Genomic DNA, 18,786 nt, shown 5'->3' on the forward strand with positions numbered 1-18,786 from the left:
AAGGAAATATAGGGTATACACTCAATATAAATACATTGTGTATGTCCCAATTATGTATCTGATTGTTTATCTATCTTGTCCTTTATGCTTGCTGGCTACAGATAGTGAACAAGCCAAATAACTTCACTAACCCTTAGTTTCTGCATTTGTCAAATGTCAATAATGATATATGCCTTTATCAATGGATCAAATAAAATATTCCATGTAAAGCATGTGAAAAACCTTATAGTTCAATCTAAATGTCTGTTACTGTCATTTTTGTGACAATCCATCCTTTTCAGTTCTGTTTTCTATCTTTCACAGATAAGGAAATTTCAGACCCAAAGAAATCAAATAACTTACCTAAGGTCACATAGGAATTAAATGGCCAGAATTAAAACTCAGCTTCTAATTGGTTAGAACCTAGCATTCTATGCAGATGGAACCATACTACATGTTATTTTTTTTTCTTTTGCTGAGTTTCGTTTCCTCTTTCTGGTGGTTCCTCCTATTGGTTCTAATTTTTACTTACAACATCACTAATGTGAAAATATATTTAATAGGAACGTGTATACACACACACACACACACACACACACACACACATATATATACACACACATATACATATAGCTATGTCAGACTGTGTGCCATCTTGGGGAAGGTAGTGGGGAGGAAGAGGAAGAAAAATTTCAAACTCAAAAGCATATGGAAGTGATTGTTGCTAAATCAAAATAAATTAATAAAAAAAAAGAATCTAGCATTCTACACTGTACAACAGTGCTTTTCATAAGGATGTCAAAGTAATTTGAAATATTGTGATAGTTTGAGAGCACACAAAGAATATACAGCACATCTAACTTATAATCTCCATGTTGGAGAGCAAGACTAAAATCTGATTCATGGACCAACTGCATAACACAGGACTATTACTGTGTATAAATGCTCTAGTTGTGGGAACATGATTATATCATTAGTATGTGTGTTTCCATGTATAATGAGCCAAAAGACCTAGGGCTTCTAGAGTATTTCTTCTGGATGCAATGAGAAAAAATATATTTGTCTGAAAATATTCTGTATCCAAAGATTGGAAACAATTCCTTCTGTCTGAAAATCTGCTCTTAAAAGTGCTTGCAAAAAACATGCTGCAATTGCAAAAACAGCATGCCGTTAAAGACATGGGCTACAGCATAGTTTCCTAAGACAACAGATGAAGGTCTAAGGGTCCAATAAGACTGAACATTGGGAAGCAGTACATTTTTAAAAAGATAGGCCTTCACCAACCCACTGGTATAAGAAAAAGGATGATATTCTTCATACATATAATCTTCTAATTGTCAACAATTTCAGATTGCAAGGCTATTTTCAGTGTCATTTGCTGTTTAATGAAGCTGTCTTATTAGTATCTTATGAGTCTCTGGATTGGGGTCTACCACACATTGATCAATTGTTTTGTGTAACATTTCTGGCTTAAAAGATTTAATTATATGTATGACAGGCAGCCCAGTAGAAAAAACAAAATTCTTCTCACAATTCTAACAGCTCACATCCAGTTATCTTTACAACTCAAATCTTCAATTACCCCTCCAAAACCATTTCCATTCTGTTCAGATCTCAGCCATGAGCTTTTCATCTAATCCTTACCATTGTTCTATGTCCTCATCAGAAAATCAGATAAAACATAGTAATAATAATAATAGACATTATTAATCACTAACATGTATATGTGTATTACAGTGTGCCCAGAGCTTTATAATTATTATTTCATTTGGTCCTTACAACACAACGCAACACTATCATTATTGCATTTTAAAGAAGAGCAAACGGAGACAAATAGAGGTTAAGTGACTTGTCCATAATCAAAACTACTAAGTGTCTGAAACTGAAATGGAACTCAGATCTTCCAGATTCCAGGCATGGCATTTTATCTATTGTGCCACCTTTGTTTCTCTCTACCATTTGAGAACCTTAGGGCTTAAAGTTTAGAAGATTGAATTGGAACTCTGAACTGAACATCCTTTGAAATATCAACATCCCCCAAACCACCTGTTTCCAGCCCAGCCCCTACAACCATCATTAAGGAAAGAAATCATTCTGGATCCAACTTTCTCATCACTTCAAGCAGCAACTGCTACTTGAATGCCACCAAGAGGCAGATAAGCTTAAGAGCCCTAGAAATGAAAGACACACCCACAAGCACAGTAAATAATTCTGCTTTCAACCCAGTCCTCATAAACATAATCCTTGAAAATGTTTTCTGTGGAGAGCAGGACAGCCATTCTCATCAAATGAAATTCACAGAACAGGCAAACCAGTTGGCTAAAGCAGCAAGGTATCTCAAAAAAGAAATAAGAGGCAACAGGTAACAGGCGAATCAAACCACATTACTATCTTGAGCACCATCTCATCTTAGATCACGGTGGAGATAACCCAGGAACCTGAACTCTTGAATTTTGAAAATAGCAATGCTTCCAGAGGAGTAATCACACTAATAAACCTAGAAAACAATCTCTATGAAAATATATATTTGGAAATATTCCTTTTTTTAAAGTATTTTATTACTCTCAATTACATGTCAAGACAATTTTTAGCATTCATTTTTACAAGATTTTGAGTTCCAAATTTAGATCCCTTTCTCCATCCCATCCTTTCTTTTGAAAATGATATGGGTTATACATGCTCTATCATGTAAAATATATTCCCATATTAGTTATTGTTGGGGAAGAAGAAACAGATCAAAAGGGGAAAAAATGAAAAAGAATAAAATAAGTAAAAAAGTGTGCTTCAATCTACATTCAGAGTCCATCATTTTCCTTCAAGAGTGCTTTATACTTGTCTTAGATCATCGTGTTGTTGAGAAGAGCTGAGTCATTCATAGATGTTCATCACAAATGTTGCAGGTACTATGTACAATGTTTTCCTGGTTCTGCTAATTTCACTTTGCATCGGTTCGCACAAGTCTTTACAATTTTTTTTCTGCAATCTGCGTGTTCATCATTTTTATTGCACAATAATATTCCATTACATTCATATACCACAGCTTCTTCAAACATTCCCCAATTAATGGGCATCCCCTCAGTTTGCAATATTTTGTCACTATGAAAAAGATGATTAAATACTTTTGCACACATAGGTCCTTTCCCTTTTTTATAATTTCTTTAGGATAGAGGCCTACTAGTGGTATTGTTGGATGAAAGGGTATGCATAGTTTGGTTGCACTGTGGACATAGTTCCAAATTGTAATACAGAACGATGGGATCAGTTCATAACCATTATGCCCACCAAGAGGGCATTAGTGTCCCAATTTTCCCACAACCTCTCCAACATTTATCATTTTCCATTTTGTCATATTAGCCAATCCCACAGGTATGAGGTGGTACTGCAGAGTTGTTTTAATTTACATTTCACTGAACAAAAGTGATTTAGAACACTTCTTCATATGTCTATAGATAGCTTTGATTCCTTCACTTGAAAACTGCCTATTCATATCCTTTGGTCATGTATTATTTGGGGAATGGTTTATATTTCTATCAATTTGAATCAGTTCTCTATATATTTGAGAAACGAGGACTTAATCAGAGACATTTGCTGCAAAGATCGTTTCCCATCTTTCTGCTTACCTTCTAATCTTGATTGAATTTGTTTTCTTTGGATAAAAGCTTTTAATTAAACAAAATCAAAATTCTCTATTTTGCATTTCATATTGCTTTCTCTTTTTTTGGTCATGAATCTGTAACTCACTTAACTTTTCCTTTCAGAATTTAGACGATTTACGCTATCACTTATATTTACTTTCTGTTGAGTTTTGTTTCATCTTTCTAATGGTTCTTCCTATTGGTTTTAACTTTTATTTACAACTTCACTAATGTGAAAATATGTTTAATGGGTATTTAAATGTAAAACCTATATCAGATTGTGCACCATCTTGGGGAGGGGGGGGGAGAGGAAGGGGGAGAAAAATTTTCAACTTAGAAGCATATGGAAGTGATGGTTGATAAATCAAAATAAATTAATAAAAAAATGGAAAAAAAAGAATTTAGATGATTTATCATTTGGTGCAGATATGTTTAGTACTGATATTATTTCATTGTCTATGGTAACTTTTAGCAAGATAGAGTTTCCTTCATTATCTGTTTTAATTAGTTCTATTTTTGCTTTTACTTTGTCTGAAATACAGCTTGCTATCCCTGCTTTTTTTTTAATTTACTTCAGCTGAACCATAATATATTCTGCTCCTGCCCTTTACCTTTCTGCTGTCTGTGTGTGTGTATGTATTTCCAACATTATACTGTCTATTTACTCTAAATAGTCTAAGACAGTATTGATTTACATGGCTGATAAAGTGTGTAGTTTCCCTATTTGTTTCTCATGATTAAATATTTTAGCTTTAACTTTGTCTGAGATTATGATTCCTACCCCTGCTTTTTTCCCCTAATAAATTTTACTATGATATTTATTTTTTATTTCTGATCCCTCCTAACTCCTCTACTTTACTTTTACCTGCTACCTTACCCTCCTCTTACTTACCCTACAACTATCCAGGGATTTCTCTCTTATGTCCTTATCCTCTCTCTCCTCCCTATCTCTTCAACATTTCATTTCTTACTGGATTTAGAAGATTTTTATATCCTTCTAGGCATATATGTATTGTTCCCTCATAAACTCATTTCCAATGAAAGTAAGATTTTACAACTACTAGCCTTCCTCCCTCATCTAATTCCTGTGTTAGCTCTTACTCTCTCACTTCATATGTATAAAATAATTAATCATTTTACATATTCCCAAATGGTTTTACTTTTTAAAATTATGTCATGTAGAATATCTTATACATAAGCTGAAGTAAAAAAAAAAAAGCAGAGATAGCAATCCTGACCTCAGACAAAGTAAAAACAAAAACAGATCTTATTAAAAGAACTAAGGAAGGAAACTACATCCTGCTAAAAGGCACCATAGACAATGAGGTAATATCATTAGTAAAAATATGTGCACCAAGTGGTATAGTGTCCAAATTCTTAAAGAAAAAATCCAGGGAGTTACAGGAAGAAATAGACAAGAAAACTATACTAGTGGGGGACCTCAACCTCCTCGTCTCTGAACTAGATAAAGCTAACCACAAAATAAACAAGAAAGAAGTTAAGGAGGTGAATGCCATTTTACGAAATTTAGATACAGTAAGGTTCTGCTTCAGGGAGCCAAGATGGTGGAATAAGAAGTTGCTCTCACCTTCCCTTATTGACCTCTGAAAGCCCAGAAAATATTACCTCAGGAAAAACACTGGAACAGCTGAACCAGCAGAAAGATGGGGGCAGCAGTACTATAGCCCAGGAAGCTTAGGGGATTAATAGGAAACCCCCTCTTTCTCTGGGGAAGGGGGAGCAGTAAAGAATAAGAGGCTAGCTCAGCATACCAAGTGGAGATCCTAAACCCCAGGTAGTGGAGCAGGCAAGCACCAACACCAGGACCCACAAGTGCCTCAGTACAGGGAGGGGAACTAGTGGAAACAAGCTCAGAAAATCATAATGTGCCACAGAATTCTCTGGCAGCCAAGTCATCCAGTGCCTCAGCAAAACACTGGGAAGCACAACTGCAACAGGGAAAACTCGAGGTGGAGAAACATCCATTAACAAAGACCCAAATAAAGGAGCCAAAAGACCAGGTAAGTAGGCATCCCCCAGAGGCCAGGCTACACAGCCCTACCCCTAGACCTTTACTGTTGCTGATTCCAGCCCAACACCAGGTAAGCTGCCAGAAACCTACAGCCTCCTACTGCCAGCAGTTGAGGCCCCAGCACACAAAGTCAGTGACCAGGTACCTGGCTAGCAGCACAAGAAGTTTGGGTCAGTGCACCCTTCTCCCTGGCAGGAGAGCTCATTTTTTTAATTTTATTTTTTGTTAATATAAATTTATTTATTGTTTTCAATATTCATTTCCTGAAGTTTTTGAGTTTCAAATTTTTACCCCATCTCCCCCTCGTCCCCCCGCAAGATGACATGCATTCTGAATGTCCCTTGTCCTAGTCTGTCCTCTCTTCTATCTCTCTCCCCTTCTCTTATCTCCTTCCCCTTCTATTTTCCTGAGGGCAGGATAGACTTCTGTACCCCATTTCTTGTATTTCTTATTTCCCAGTTGCATGTGAAAACATTTTTTTTAAATATCTCTTTTTAAAACTTTAGGTTTCAAATTTTATTTCTTCCTCCCTCCCCACCCACTCTCATTGAAAAGGCAAGCAACTCCATATGGGATGTGCATGTGCAGTTATGCAAAACACTTCCATAGTAGACATGTTGTGAAAAACTAACTCTATTTCCCTTAATCCTATCCTGCCCTCCCATTTATTCTATTTTTTCTTTTGACCCTGTCCCTCCTCAGAAGAATTTACTTCTGATTACCCCCTTTCCCAATCTGCCCTCCTCTCTATCATCCCCTGCTCTCTTGTCCCCTTCTCCCCTATTTTCCTGTAGGGTAAGACAGATTTCCATACCCAATTGAATGTGTATGTTATTCCCTCCTTAAGCCAAATCCTATGAGAATAAGATTCACTCATTCCCTCTCGTGTTCCCCTTTCCCCTCCACTGTAAGAGACTTTTCTGTTTTTTTTTTTTGTGGGATGATTTACTCCATTCTACCTCTCCCTTTCTTTTTCTCTCTCATCCCTTAATTTTATTCTCCAGATATGAGCCCCTAATCTTCAACTCACCCTGTGCCCTCTATCTATCTATCTACATATACATACATATAAATTTTTTTTCCTCCAACTATGCTAATACTGACAAAGGTCTCACGAATTATAAATATCATCTTTCCATGCAGGAATGTAAACAGTTCAATCTTAATAAGTCTCTTATGATTTCTCTTTCCTGTTTACCTCTTCATGTTCCACTTGAGTCCTGTATTTGAAAGTCAAATTTTCTATTCAGCTCTGGTCTTTTCATCAAGAATGCTTGAAAGTCCTCTATTTCACTGAATGACCATTTTTTCCCCTGAAGGATTATAATCAGTTTTGCTGGGTAGGTGATTCTGGGTTGTAATCCTATCTCCTTTGCCCTCTGGAATATTATATTCCATGCCTTGTGGTCCCTTAATGTAGAAGCTGCTAAATCTTGTGTTATCCTGATTGTGTTTCCACAGTACTTGAATTTTTCTTTCTGGCAGCTTGTAATATTTTCTCCTTGACCTGGGAACTCTGGAATTTGGCTAATATTCCTAGGAGTTTTCCTTTGGGGATCTCTTTCAGGAGGAGATCTGTGGATTCTTTCAATTTCTATTTTGCCCTCTGGTTCTACTATATCAGGGCAGTTTTCCTTGATAATTTCTTGAAAGATGATGTCTAGGCTTTTTTTTTTTGATCATGGCTTTCAGATAGTCCAATAATTTTAAAATTCTCTCTCCTGGATCTATTTTCCAGGTCAGTTGTTTTTCCAATGAGATATTTCACATTGTTTTCTAATTTTTCATTCTTTTTATTTGTTTTACAGTGTCTGATTTCTCATAAAGTCACTATCTTCCAATTGCTCTATTCTAATTTTTAAGGAAGTATTTTCTTCAGTAATTTTGGACTTCCTTTTCCATTTGGCCAATTTTTCTTTTTAGGGCATTCTTCTCCTCATTGGCTTTTTGGACCTCTTTTGCCATTTGGGTTAGTTTTTTGGTGTTATTTTCTTCAGTATTTTTTTTTTTTTCTCAGTATTTTGGGTCTCCTTTAGCAAGCTGTTGACTTGTTTTTCATGATTTTCTTGCATCACTCTCATTTCTCTTCCCAGTTTTTCCTCTACTTCTCTTACTTGCTTCTCAAAATCCTTTTTGAGCTCTTCCAAGGCCTGGGACAGATTCACATTTTTCTTGGAGGCTTCAGTTGTAGGAGCTTTGACTTTGTTGTCTTCTGGTTGTATGTTCTGATCTTTGTCACTAAAGTAAGATAACATAGTTTGACTCTTTTTTCGATGTTTGCTCATGATCCCTGCCAATTACTTACATTTTAAACTCTTTAAAGTAGGAGTCTCTTTCCAATGTGGAGAATGTAGTGTCCCAAGCTTTGGGAGTTTGTGGATCTGTTTTCAGATATATTTCTAGGTACCTGTAAATTTTCAGTTCTTCCAAGGTGCTATGATCAAGGGCGTGTTGCTTACTCCTTTCCCGTCCTGTGCTCTGCTATGTAAGTGACCACAAGCACTCTTTTCTGTCTTGGAACTGTGAGGATTTCCTCTTACAACCACTACAACTTCCACCATGCCAGCACTTCTCCTCGCCCCAGGACTGTCACCCAAAACTGTGACCCAGATCCAAGCACAGGCAAACCAAGAGAATCCTGCATCAGCAGAGAGATCCCTGCAATCCCCCTCTGTTCAACTACTGGATTCCACCTCAGTCTGTGGTCCAGAAGCTCAGGAGGCAACCACTGCCCTGGGGCTGGCCCTGGGGAATGGGCTGAGACCCCTTCCTTCTCTCTCACCACGGAAACAGACTTTTCCCACTGACCTAAATTGTCTTTGGCGTTCGTTGGTTGAAAAGTATGGAAACTGCCACAGCTCCCCACCATTAAGTCCTCTGAGGCCTGTTCCAGGTTCCCTGCAGCCTGTATACTGATGCCAAACTATGCTCCTCTCCCAACCTGGCAAAATATTCCTTTCTGATTAATCATTCTGGTTGTCTTGGGCTAAAAATTAGTTTCACTTTGTCTTTTTGTGGGTTCTGCTGCTTTAGAATTTGTTTAGAGCCATTTTTGTAGGTATTTGGAAGGGTTTAGGGAAAAGCTCATGCAAGTTACTGCTTTTACTCTATCATCTTGGATCAGCCCCCCAGAATTTATCTTTTACTCATGTGGAGAGGACAAAGAACTTTTGAAAAAAATCATAAGTATAGAGTCAGGAATACCAAGGTTTGGCTCTCTCCTGCCTCTGACACTGAATAGTTGCTTATCCTTTGGCATTTTATTGAAAGTCTCTGAGCCTCAGTTTCCTTATCTATTTACTAAGAATGACAATAGCACCTACCTTGAAGAAAACAGGAAGCCAAAACTATTTATTGCAACAGGATTAAGGTCATCTTTTTTTCTTCTTTTTATTTTTAATTTTATTATTTTCTTTTGATTTATCAACACTCACTTCCATATGCTTTGGAGTTTAAAATTTAACTCCCCCTTCCTCCCCACCACCCTGCCCAAGATGATGAAAAATCTCATATAGGCTATACATTTGCATTCCTATTAAACATATTTTTACATTAGTGAAGTTGCAAGTAAAAATTAAAACCAATAGGAGGAACCATCAGAAAGAGGAAACAAAATTCAACAGAAGAGAAAAAAACGATGGCGATTTCAGATTGCATAGTTCTTTCTTTGGTTGTGGACAGCATTTTCCAACAACAGGCCTCTGGGGATGTCTTATATCCTTGTATTGTTGAGAAGGGTTAAGTATATCGATATTAGTCATCGCATAATGTGGCTGTTATTGCGTACAAAGTTCTCTTGGTTCTGCTCACTTCACTCAGCATCAGACCATACAAGTCTTTCCAGGTTTTTCTGAAGTCTTCCTGCTCATCATTTCTTATATCACAATAGAATTCCATTACATTCATATACCACAACTTGCTCATCCATTCCCCAATTGATGGACATCCTTTGAATATCCAATTCTTTGCCACCACAAAAAGAGCTGCTGTGAATATTTTTGTACCTGTGTGTCCTTTTCCCATTTGTATGATCTCTTTGGGATATAGTCCTAGAAGTGCTATTGCTGGGTCAAAGGGTATGCACATTTTTATAGCCCTTTGGGCATAGTTCCAAATTGTTCTCCAAAATGGTTGGATCATTTCACAACTCCACCAACAATGCATTAGTGTTCCAATTTTCCCACATCTTCTCCAACATTTATCATTTTCCTGTTTTGTCATGTTGGCCAATCTGATAGGTGTGATGTGGTACCTCAGAGTTGTTTTGATTTGCATTTCTCTAATCAATAATGATTTAGAGCATTTTTTCATATGACTATAGATGGCTTTAATTTCTTCATCTGAGAACTGTCTGTTCATATCCTTTGACCATTTATCAATTGGGGAATGGCTTGTAGTCTTATAAATTTGTCTTAATTCTCTACATATTTTAGAAATGAGGCCTTTATCAGAGAGACTGGTTGTAAAAATTCTTTCCCAATTTTCTACCTTCCTTCTAATCTTAGTTGCATTGGCTTTGTTTGTGCAAAAACTTTTCAATTTAATGTAATCAAAATTATCCATTTTGCTTTTCATAATGTTCTCTATCTCCTGTTTGGTCATGAATTCTTCTGTTCTCCATAGATCTGATAGGTAAACTATTCCTTGTTCTCCCAGTTTACTTATGGTATCAGCCTTTATATCTAAGTCATGAACCATTTTGACTTTATTTTGGTATATGGTGTGAGATTTGGGTCTATGCCTAGTTTCTGCCATACTCTTTTCCAGTTTTCCCAGCAGTTTTTTTCAAAGAGTGGGTTCTTATCCAGAAGCTGGGGTCTTTGGGTTTATCAAATAATAGATTACTATAGTCATTGACTACTGTGTCTTGCATATTTAACCTATTCCACTGATCCACCTCTATTTCTTAGCCAGTACCAAGCAGTTTTGATGATTGCTGCTTTATAATACAATTTAAGATCTGGAATTGCTAGGCCACCTTCCCCTGCATTTCTTTTCATTAGTTCCTTTGATATTCTGGACCTTTTGTTTTTCCAAATGAATCTTGTTATTATTTTTTCTAACTCTATAAAATAATTTTTTGGTAGTTTGATTGGTATGGCACTGAATAAGTAAATTAGCTTAGGTAGGATTGTCATTTTTATTATATTAGCTCGGCCTACCCATGAGCAACTGATGTTTTTCCAATTATTTAGATCTGATTTTATTTGTGTGAAAAGTGTTTTGTAATTGTGTTCATAGAGTTCCTGGGTTTGTTTTGGGAGGTAGACTCCTAAATATTTTATAATGTCTACAGTAAGTTTAAATGGGATTTCTCTTTCTATCTCTTGCTGTTGGGTTATATATTGAAATGCATGATTTATGTGGGTTTATTTTATAGCCTGCAACTTTGCTAAAGTTGTTTATTATTTCAAGTAGTTTTTTACTTGATTCTCTAGGATTCTCTAAGTATATCATCATGTCATCTGCAAAGAGTGATAGCTTTGTTTCTTCTTTGCCTATTCTAATGCCTTCAATTTCTTTTTCTTCTCTTATTGCTAAAGCTAACTTTCCAGTACAATATTGAATAACAGTGGTGATAATGGACATCCTTGTTTCACCCCCGATCTTATTGGAAATGCTTCTAGCCTGTCCCCATTACATATAATGCTTGCTGAAGGTTTTAGATAATGCTATTTAATTTTAAGGAAGACACCATTTATACCTATGCTTTCTAGTGTTTTTAATAGGAATGGGTGTCGATTTTTTCAAAAGCTTTTTCTGCATTGAGATGATCATCTGATTTCTGTTGGTTTTGGTGTTGATAGGTTCAATATGCTGATAGTTTTCCTAATATCGAACCAACCCTGCATTCCTGGTATAGATCCTACCTGGTCATAGTGTATTATTCTTGTGATAAGTTGCTGCAATCTATTTGCTATATTTTGTTTAAAATTTTTGCATCTATATTCATTAGAGAAATTGGTCTATAATTTTCTTTCTCTTTTGACTCTTCCTGGTTTAGGTATACACCATATTTGTATCATAAAAAGAATTTGGTAAGACTCCTTCTTCACCTATTTTCCCAAATAGTCTATATAGTATTGGAATTAATTGTTCTTTAAATGTTTGATAGAATTCGCATGTAAATCCATCTGGCCCTGGAGATTTTTTCCTAGGGAGTTCATCAATGGCTTGTTCAATTTCTTTTTCTGAGATGGGGTTATTTAAGTATTTTACTTCCTCTTCAGTTAATCTGGGCAATTTATATTTTTGTAAATATGTATCCATTTCACTAAGATTGTCAAATTTGTTGGCATATAGTTGGGCAAAATAATTCCTAATTATTGTTTTAATTTCCTCTTCCTTGGTGGTAGCTTCACCCTTTTCATTCTTGATACTAGTAATTTGGTTTTCTTCTTTCTTTTTTTTAATTAAATTAACCAAAGGTTTATCTATTTTATTGTTTTTTCATAAAACCAGCTCTTAGTTTTATTTATTAGTTCAATAGTTTTCTTAATTTCAATTTTATTAATTTTCCTTTGGTTTTCAATATTTCTAATTTGGTGTTTAGTTGAGGATTTTTAATTTGTTCTTTTTCTAGTTTTTTAGTTGTATGCCCAATTCATTAATCTCCTCTTTTTCTATTTTATTTATGTAAGCATTTAGAGATATAAAACTTCCCCTAAGAACTGCTTTCGCTGCATCCCATAAGTTTTGGTATGTTGTCTCATTATTGTCATTCTCTTGAATGAAATTATTGATTGTTTCTATGATTTGTTGTTTGACCCAATCATTTTTTAGGATTAGATTATTTAGTTTCCAATTATTTCAGCCTATTTCTCCATGGCCCTTTATTACATATAATTTTTATTGCATCATGATCTGAAAAGGATGCATTGGATTGTGAGGTTTTTATGCCCTAGTGCATGGTCAATTTTTGTGTATATGCCATGTACTGAGGAGAAAAATGTATATTCTTTTCTGTCCCCATTCAATTTTCTCCAGAAGTCTACCATACCTAACTTTTCTAATGTTCTATTCACCTCCTTAACTTCTTTCTTGTTTATTTTGTGGTTAGATTTATCTAGTGAGAGGGAGGTTCAGGTCCCCCACTAGTATAGTTTTGCTGTCTATTTCTTCATGTAACTCCCTGAACTTCTCTAAGAGTTTGGATGCTATACAATTTGGTGCATATATGTTTAGTAATGATGTTACTTCATTGTCTATGGTGCCTTTTAGCAGGATGTAGTTTCCTTCCTTATCTCTTTTGATTAGATCTATTTTTGCTTTTGCTTTGTCTGAGATCAGGATTGCTACCCCTGCTTTTTTTACTTCAGCTGATGCATAATATATTCTGCTCCAGCCTTTTACCTTTACCCTGTATGTGTCACTCTTTTTCAAATGTGTTTCCTGTAAACAACATATTGTAGGATTATGGTTTTTAATCATTCTGCAATCCCTTTCTGTTTTATGGGAGAGTTCATCCCATTCACATTAACAGTTATGATTACTGTCTGTGTCTTTTTCTCCATCCTTTTCCCCCCTATTTATGCTTTTCTTTCTCCTTTCCTTCCCCCTCACTAGTGTTTTGCTTTTGACACCGCCTCCTTCAGTCCCTCCTCCCTTTTATTATCCCTTTCCTTTTCTTCCCTTTACCTTACTGTTCCCTCCTTCTTTCCCCTCCCTTTTCTTTCCCTTTTCCCTCCTACTGCCTATAGGGCAAGTTAGATTTCTATACCTAACTGATTATGTTATGCCCTTCTTGAGCCAAATCTGATGAGAGTAAGGTTCAAACAATGCTCCCCCCTTCTTTCCCTCTGCTAATAGGATTTTGTGTCTTTTCCTGTAATGTAATTTACCCTTGTCTGCCTCCTCCTTTCTCAGTACATTTTCTAAGATCAGATTGATCCACTTATTTGGATCCATTTAACCCACTTGATTAGATTTTTTTTTATCATTACATCAAAGTCAACTAATATCCACCCTCTTTATGTATACTCCTTTAAATGTGTAATAACAATACAGTTCTCAAGGTTGCAAGTGTCATATTCCCTTGTAGGGGTTTAAACAGGTATTAACAACATATTGTATCTTTCTGTCCCATTTACCTTTTTAAGTCTTCTTGAGTCCTGTACTTGAAGATCAAATTTTTTGTTGAGCTCTGGTCTTTTTATCAGGAAAGTTTGGAAGTCTCCTATTTCATTGAATATCCATCTCCTCCCTTGAAAAATTCATTTTTGCTGGGTAATTGATCCTTGGCTGCATTCCAAGCTCCTTTGCCTTAGAATATCATGTTCCATGCCCTGCGGTCTTTTAATGTAGAAGCTGCAAGGTCCTGTGTAATCCTGACTGTGGTTCCATATATAAATCTGGCTGCTTGCAGCACCTTCTCTTTCATCTGGTAATTTTGGAATTTTGCTATTATATTCCTTGTGTTGTCAATTTGGGATCTCTTTCAGGTGGTGATGTGATTCTTTCTATGGTTATTTTCCCTTCTGGTTCTAGGACTTGGCAGTTTTCCTTTATGATTTCCTGAAAGATACTGTCCAGGCTCTTTTTTTCATCATGATTTTCAGGTAGTCCAATAATTTTTAAATTGTCTCTCCTGATCGATTTTCCAGGTGGTTGTTTTACTGATGAGGTATTTTACTTTTCATCTATTTTTTCATTTTTTTGTTTCTGTTTGACTGATTCTTGCTCTCTCATAGAGACATTAGTTTCCATTTGTCCAATTCTAGTTTTTAACAGATTGTTTTCTTCTGTTAGTTTTTGTACTTCCTTCTTCAATTGGCCAATTGTTTTTTAGGGACTTGTTTTCTTCAGTGTATTTTTTTCCAATTGGCCAATTGTTTTTTGAAGGACTCTTCTACCTCTCTCATTTGACTATTAAAATCCTTCTTGAGCTCTTCTAAGAAGGCTTTTTGGGCTTCAGACCAGTTCATATTCCCTTTTGTTGTTGCAGATGTGGGTTTGTTGACAATGTTGTCCTCTTCAGAATTTCTGTCTTGATCTTCACTCTTCTCATAATATGAATCTATGGTATTTCTTTTTACTCATGGTGTTTCTTTATTTGGCCTTTAAAGAGATTGAGCTCTCCTGCTGGGGAACAGAGCACTGACCCAAGCTTCTTGTGTTGGGAGCCTAGGTCTTGGTCACTGGCTTTGTGTGCTGGGGCCTCTTATGTTGGCAATTGGAGGCTGTAGGTTTCTGGCAGCTTACCTGTGTTGGGCTGGAATCAGCAAGGCTGGAACTTTCAGGCAATTCTAGGTTGCCTGCTTTTCCTTTCCTTTAGCTTTCTTCAGCTCCTTTTAGATGTGCTGCAGGGTGTTTATCTGCCTGGGGCCCCTGCAGTGTTGTCTCCCTTTTCTGCTAATGCACTGGGAGATTCCTTTGGTAGAGTGCGAGGCACCTGGTGGTTTTCTGAGCTGGTTTCCACTGGTTCCCTCCACCCTTACCGAGGCACTCGGAGGTCCAGGTGTTGGTATTTGCCTACTCTACCACCCGGGCTTCAGGATTTCTTCACAATTGGATGCTGCAGGGCTCAGACAGCTTACCTGGTTTTGGGCTGGCACCAGCAAGACCAGGGCTTTAGGAAGACTTTAGCTGGCTTTCTTCAGCTCCTTTCAGATGAATGCCGCAGGGTACTTATCCACCTTGGGCCCCTTGTAGTTCTGTCTCCCTTATTTTTGCTGAGGCACTGTGAGACCTGTTTGCTGGGCTGCTGAACTGCTGCTTCCCATCTTTCTTCTAGTTTAGCTGTCCTAGAGTTTTTTTCTGGGGTTGTATTTTCTGGGTTTTTAGAGGTTGATAGGGGAGAGTGAGAAAGCCTACCTTTTCACTCTTCCATCTTGGCTCCCTGAAGGGGAAGTCCAGGATTCATGTCTTCTATACTATTACTTGCCTTCCTGACATTGCCCATTCTTCCCACACACCCAGAGACTCCCAGAGAAGCACCATCAGTCTTTTTTGTTTTCCAAATTCTTGAGAAATTCCTTTGACAATTAGTGTACTTTCTCTTGAAATCCTCAGAACCCCAAGATGAAAGTAAAAGGATAATTAGGAGAGGTGAGAGGGCAAGATATGATCATATATTATACACGCAATGCATGCAGTAATATATGTGAATATGTGCATGCATTATATATGTATACACACATATATATACAAATACAGATACATATGTGTGTATATGTGTGTTTGTGTGTATGCACACATACATCACATCATGAACATTCATTATATTTCCATAAATATATATACAAACTGAGTTTAATTTAAAAAAAAATCTAAAGAAGCACGTACTAATTAACAATTGTTAATCCCCTGAAATTATAATATCCTCCTTGTGACAGAGGACATTTGCTTTTCTTTTAATCCTCACAACTTTAACTCATAACTATTTAACCAAATAAAGAATGGTTTAGGGCTTGAGATGGGACAGGGAACATAGGAGGTGAGTATGTGGAGGGGGAGAAGTGTGACAGTCGGTCTAGGACCATGCTACTGCTGCCATCACTCTAGCCTGCCAGCTTTCACTCTCCAGTGTTTTCCAGAAAACTAGTATTAATTGCAGAGTTTAGAACTTAAATATCTTGTATTTCAATGCTGACATTTTGAGGTTTTCACTGATAGGCGAGCATCCAAAATGGGAGACAAGCTGATTTGGGAACAGATTGTATTGAGCTTTGTGAAACATTACTACCATTATTTGATAATGACAGATCCCAGTTAGCAGAAATATATATTGATGCATCTTCCCTTACATGGGAAGGGCAGCAATTCGAAGATAAAGTAGTCATCATGGAGAAATTGTCTAGTCTTCCATTTAAGAAAACACAACACATCATCATAGCTCAGGACTAACAGTCCATGCTTGGCAGCTGTATGTTTAGTATTATGAAAACCCCATCATTGGATACCACCAGGTATTTCTACTAATAGACATCCTTGATATTTGAGCATGCACCAATTGCATGTTCAGGTTAGTGCTGCACAACTTTGACTGAACCCTGTTTTCAGAAGGTACCCATGCTGCTTGTTTCTCACTCTGATTCCTGATATTATTCATGCTTCCTCTTCCCAGCCCCCTGAAAACACTGCAAATATCAAATATAAGCCTGCAAAGCCATGGTGGGTGGACACTGCGTTGGTGATTGCATCATTATCTGAGTGTGTTTGTGCATGGTGTTTTGGAAGTTAGACTAGCTATATCTCACAAAAGTTCGCGTTGAACAGCACATGCCTTAAATTGAATTGTGTTTGACCCTTTGTGAGCTCATTTGAAAAACTTTTTGGCAAAGATACATTTCCTTCTCCAGCTCATTTTACAGACCAGTTGATTGAGGCAAACAGGGTTAAGTTACTTACCCAGGGTCACACAGCTAGTAAGTGTCTTAAGCTGGATTTGAGTTCAGGTCTTCCTGACTCCAGGCCCTGTGCTCTATCTACTGTGCCACCTAGCTGAACCTTAGAAAGAATAAGTAATGCAAAAGAGTATCTTTTTTTTTTCTTTAGTAACCCAAAGAAATAAAAGAGAAAGTAGTAGCTGCATGTGCAGACCAGTTATTAATTTGGTCAAATGTTGCAATGTCTCATTATACAATTAAACCATGAAAATTATCTTAACAATTACAAAAAAAAAAAAAAAAGAATGACTTAGAAAAATAAAACTTTTGGATAGATATCTTAGACTGTATAGTATTGCACAAGACTAATTTCTCACTGAATACAGATGTATACATTATTCTATACTTAAGAGAAATTATTCACACTTTTAGTAATACAGTTATGTAGATTGTATTTTCTTTCTCCTTTGCCTTTTCTTTCTTGTCAATTTTAAGGTATTTCTAGAACTAAACTATTTAGTTTTATTTTCAACTTGATGGGTCCCCAAATTACACAGCTGTGTATGTATGGTTCCTATCACCATCATAAGAAATATTGTTTATCTGAAAATTGAGTAAAGTCTTTAGTGCACCCCTAAAATGCCAGGAGTTTGTACTGAAATGAGGGACAAGATTATGTGAAGCATTTTGGGCAAGAAGAGTATATAGAAAACTGTGATTGGCTGCCAGAATAAACTCTGTTCCTTGTTCCTTTAAACATTTTTTCATGACAATACATTGTACCCAACTTTATCCTTTTTTTCTATTAGGTCAGGAAGTTCACCTCCATTGTTGCTTTTATTTTTCAAAGTTTGCCTTCTTTTCCCTCCTTCTGCTTTTTCTCTCTGTTCTGTACTCTGCCAGATCTTCTATTGAAAACCTTGAATAGAGAGGCAGTAAGAGAAGAGAAAATGACTGATATCTCATCACCTGTCAGTCAAATCCCAGGGTGCCTCCAGTACATACTCAGCTCATCGATTGATTTCGCTGCCCTGCCAGTCTGTGACATTATTGCTCTATTCAAGCTATAAAATGTAAAGCCTTTGCCTTGAAGGGGGATAGGGTATTACAGACACACCACACTTGAGTCCAGGACTGATTCATCATTCCATGATTGAAAATATCATGAAATTGGCTTAGTTTGCACCCCAATAGTGACATTGACCAACTCACCTTTCCTGAAGCTTTAATAAAATATCTTAGAGATAGAATTATCCTTCTAATTTCAGCAAACTAGGTGTTCATTTCTACACTTCCACTTACAGGATGGATTTTTTAAAAAATTCATTCACTAAATGGAGAGTTCTCATAATAAATGAGAATATCATATTGTCTACCAATTGCAGTTGCCATCTTTGGCAGTGATCTATCTTGACATTAGGTGAAAGGAACAGATGTAAAGGATATTCCTTACTTTTTCACTTTCTTCTTTTTTTTTTTTTGGCATTATTAATAAAAGGTGATGTTGTGTGGATAAAGATTCTGACTCAGTTACTGCCATCATATCATTCACCAGGTAGCCTTTAAATTTGGGTTGGAGAGATATCATGGCAAGAACAATAAAGGGAGCTGACCTTCGCTACCCATTAAATGTTTTAAATCTGCACCTAAAGAGAAATACATAAAAAATAGCCTCTGGATTACATAAGCAAATATTGAGAATACTAGGGCTATAGTGTTTTGAGTTAGAAGGGAATTTAAGGGTTTTTCATGTTTCATATTATATATGTATACACTCTTGTGAAAATATGTCATAGCATTTTCTCTTAAGGAT

At 36.5% G+C, this 18,786-nt stretch overlaps 1 pseudogene; it reads left to right on the forward strand.

Moving 5' to 3' along the window:
* The first annotated feature begins 16,273 nt into the window (after positions 1-16,273).
* LOC110207866 (nuclear transport factor 2 pseudogene) lies at positions 16,274-16,634 on the forward strand (annotated as a pseudogene).
* Positions 16,635-18,786: the final 2,152 nt, after the last annotated feature.

This window comes from Phascolarctos cinereus, unplaced genomic scaffold (genome assembly GCF_003287225.1).
Source record: "Phascolarctos cinereus isolate Bilbo 61053 unplaced genomic scaffold, phaCin_HiC Scaffold_4;HRSCAF=312, whole genome shotgun sequence".
In the NCBI taxonomy this organism is placed as follows: domain Eukaryota; kingdom Metazoa; phylum Chordata; class Mammalia; order Diprotodontia; family Phascolarctidae; genus Phascolarctos; species Phascolarctos cinereus.